This window comes from Arachis duranensis, chromosome 3, assembly GCF_000817695.3.
Source record: "Arachis duranensis cultivar V14167 chromosome 3, aradu.V14167.gnm2.J7QH, whole genome shotgun sequence".
NCBI lineage: Eukaryota > Viridiplantae > Streptophyta > Magnoliopsida > Fabales > Fabaceae > Arachis > Arachis duranensis.
This window is the reverse complement of record NC_029774.3, coordinates 39,726,754-39,730,474: the sequence shown is the minus strand read 5'-3', so window position 1 is coordinate 39,730,474 and position 3,721 is coordinate 39,726,754. Positions and strand designations below refer to the sequence as shown.

General features: G+C 38.0%; 1 non-coding gene across 1 annotated transcript; it reads right to left on the bottom strand.

Annotated features, from left to right (window-relative positions):
• Nucleotides 1-3,406: 3,406 nt before the first annotated feature.
• On the bottom strand, nucleotides 3,407-3,510 carry LOC127746067 (small nucleolar RNA R71). The gene has a single exon (XR_008007687.1). It is a non-coding gene; the product is annotated as a small nucleolar RNA R71 (small nucleolar RNA).
• Nucleotides 3,511-3,721: the final 211 nt, after the last annotated feature.

The following is a 3,721-nucleotide window of genomic DNA, read 5'->3' as shown; positions in this document are numbered from 1 at the left end:
TTGTTTCTTATCTTTTTCAAAACCACCTAACAACTTTTCTCTCTCTAATTTTTGAAAATACCTCCCTCTTTTTCAAAAATTATTTTTTTAATTAATTAATTATTTTAAATTTTAATTTTAATTTTATTTCTTATCTTAATTTTCGAAAATCAGTAACTCCTTTTCAAAATTATTTTCGAAAACTTTTGTCTCTCATCTTATTCTATTTATTTATTCATTCACTAACACTTCTCTTCATCTCAAATCACTGCCCATATCCTCACCTTTGTGTTTGGATTCTCCTTTCTTTATTCCCTTTCGTCTTCTACTAACAATAAGGAACCTCTTTACTGTGACATAGAGGATTCCTGATGCCAGGGCATCTTGGCTAGTTTTACTAGCCATTTTTTTGTATGCTTTAGGTTGGTTTCATGCATTTTCTTAGGAAATAAGCAAGTATTTGGTTGAAAATGCAATCATACCATGATTCAAGCAAACATTGTGAATTTTGAATGATTTCATGAGAATTATGCATAAATTGAATGATAAATTGGATGATGCATGATCCCATGATTAAGAGCAAGACTTTGATGCACTTTGTTTGATTGATTTCAGGCCAAAAGAAGAAGAGAAGAGCCACGTTAGTGGCTACGTTAGTTACACTAACGTGGAAGGAAGGAAAGCCCCAACGTTAGTGAGAAAAGTTAGTGGCATTAACTTTGAAGAAGGGCCAACGTTAGTGGAAAAAGTGAGTGCCACTAATGTTTGCGAAGGTGCAAAAAGACCCACGTTAACAGCGACGTTAAGTAAGTTAACGTGGTAGTTAACGTGGAAGAAAAGGGAGATGCCAACGTTAGTGGAAAAAGTGAGTGCCACTAACGTTGGCGAGGCAAAAAAGACCCACGTTAACTAAGTTAACGTGGAAGTTAACGTAGACAAAAGTCCCACCTGGCAGCCTGACCATGCCTTCTTCAAACACGCATAACTTGAGCCACAAAGCTCCAATGAGGTGATTCCAGTGGCATTGGAAAGTAGGATTCTAGAGCTTTCCAAGCATATATAGCACTACATGGTTGACACTAAATTTGAGGTAGAAAACCTGCCCCGAAAGTGCAAAGATGAACATGGTATTAACCTGTAGTAAGGCCAATTGACCTCTTCACCTTCCAAGAAGTGTAACTCGAGTTGTAGAGCTCCAAATGATGCGCTTTCAAAGGCGTTGGAAAGCAGACATCTAGAGCCTTCGAAAAATATATAATAGTATGGGGTGGACATTGATTTTGAGCTCCAGAACCTGGAAATATTAAGCCCCTGGTCGCTAGCATTATCGGGACTCACGTTTTCCATTAATGCTAGCGACTATGCCAGCGACCATGTCCACTTCAAAGGAGTATAACTTGAGTTATAGAAATCCAATTGAGGTGATTCTAGTTGCGTTAGAAAGCTCACATTCAGAGCTTTCCAAAGATATATAATAGTCTATAGTGGGCATGAAATTGGAGCACAAACAAGAGGCATCTTTTAAGCCTCAAAAACACCAACTGGGCAGCAAGTGCAACGTTAGCCACAATAACTTTATCACTAACGCCATACATTAGCGTTAGTGTGGCTAACAGCAGCATTAACGCAAGTTCCCCTGGGCCTCAATTTGATCACTTCTCTTTCAAAGACCACCCAACCTCAAGGAAGCAAGCCCACAAGTGTCAACCAATCAAGGCCACAAGAAGCATCTAGAATAGGAATTTTCATTTAAATGAAATTTGCTTTTAATTTCATTTTGTAATTTAGGAGAGCCTATATAAAGCCTTAGTTTTTACATTCAAGGAATTCTAAGGGGGGGAGAATTGAAGGAAGGGGGAGAGAGTGAAGACCAATTCGAACTTCTGTGAATTGGCACACTCCAAGGGGAGTAGGTCTTCGGACCCCTCCCCTCAACCACTCTTCTTCCTTTTCTTTTCTTTTCTTTTTCTTAGTAGTAGTTTAATTCTAGTTTGTACTTTTCATTTATGAATTTTGAAGTTTCAATTTCATTTTTAATCTTCATCTTTACTTTTCTGCACTTTCTTTCTTTTCTATTTTGGTAGAGCAATGATCAACTAACTCTTTTCATTGGGTTAGAGAGCTCTATTGTAATACAATGGATCAATATTAGTTTTCATTCTTCTTCTTCTATCTTTTCTCTTTATTTTACTAGAGAGCTTTCGATCTTCATCCAATTGGGTAGTTATCTTGGAAAAGAAGCTATTCATACTTGGATCTCTTCTGAACCTTGGAAGAGGAATGAAAAGATCATGTTAGAAATGCTTTCTCATGTTGTACCAAATTGGGTTTGGAAGGATATGTGACTATAATCCTCCAACACTTGATTTCGGAATGCATGTGGTATAATCAGTGACCATACTTCATCTCTTCTCATGAGCAATTGACCAAGGAATTGGCTATTGATCAAGATTTGAGAGATTGAATTCCAAGGAATTGGGATCCAATCACTTAAGATTGCCAAGGAGATCAATGAATGCATTGATTGAGGAAGAAGATGAGAATGAACTTGATCTGGAGAATTGCAATATCTCTTGATCCCAATGTTCATTTTATTTTTAGTTCTTACATTTACTTTTCTTGCCATTTTACTTCTCTGCACTTTATTGCTTTCTTTACTTTTATGCCATTTACATTTCCTTGTTTCTTATCACTCCAATATGATTCGTCTAACTAGGATAATCAATTAACCATTGATTGCTTAATCCGTTAATCTCTGTGGGATTCGACCTCACTCTTTTGTGAGTTATTACTTGACGACAATTTGGTATACTTGCCGAAGGGAGATTTGTTGAGAGACAAGTTTTTCGCGCATCAATTCCTCTTCTTTTTCTGTTCTCTTCTCTTTCATATGAGCAGGAACAAGGAAAAAGGCATTCTTGTTGAAGCTGATCCAGAACCTGAAAGGACTCTGAAGAGGAAGCTAAGAGAAGCTAAATTACAACAATCTAGAGACAACCTTGCTGAAATTTTCGAACAAGAAAAGGAGATGGCAGCCGAACCCAACAACAATAATGCAAGGAGGATGCTTAGTGATTATACTGCACCTACTTCCAAGTTTGATGGAGGAAGCATCTCAATTCCTGCCATTGGAGCAAACAATTTTGAGCTAAAACCTCAATTAGTTGCTCTAATGCAACAGAACTGCAAGTTTCATGGACTTCCATCAGAAGATTCCTACCAGTTCTTAACTGAGTTCTTGCATATCTGTGAGATTGTTAAGACTAATGGAGTAGATCCTGAAGTCTACAAGCTCATGCTTTTCCCTGTTGCTGTAAGAGACAGAGCTAGAGCATGGTTGGACTCTCAACCTAAAGATAGCCTGGACTCCTGGGATAAGCTGGTCACGGCCTTCTTGGCTAAATTCTTTCCTCCTCAAAAGCTAAGCAAGCTTAGAGTGGATGTTCAGACCTTCAAACAAAAAGATGGTGAATCCTTCTATGAAGCTTGGGAAAGATACAAGCAGATGACCAAAAGATGTCCTTCTGACATGTTTTCAGAATGGACCATGATAGATATATTCTATTATGGTCTATCTGAGTTCTCTAAGATGTCACTGGACCATACTATAGGTGGATCCATTCACCTAAAGAAAACGCCTGCAGAGGCTCAAGAACTTATTAACATGGTTGCAAATAACCAGTTCATGTACACTTCTGAGAGGAATTCCGTGAATAATGGGTTGCCTCAAAGGAAGGGCGTT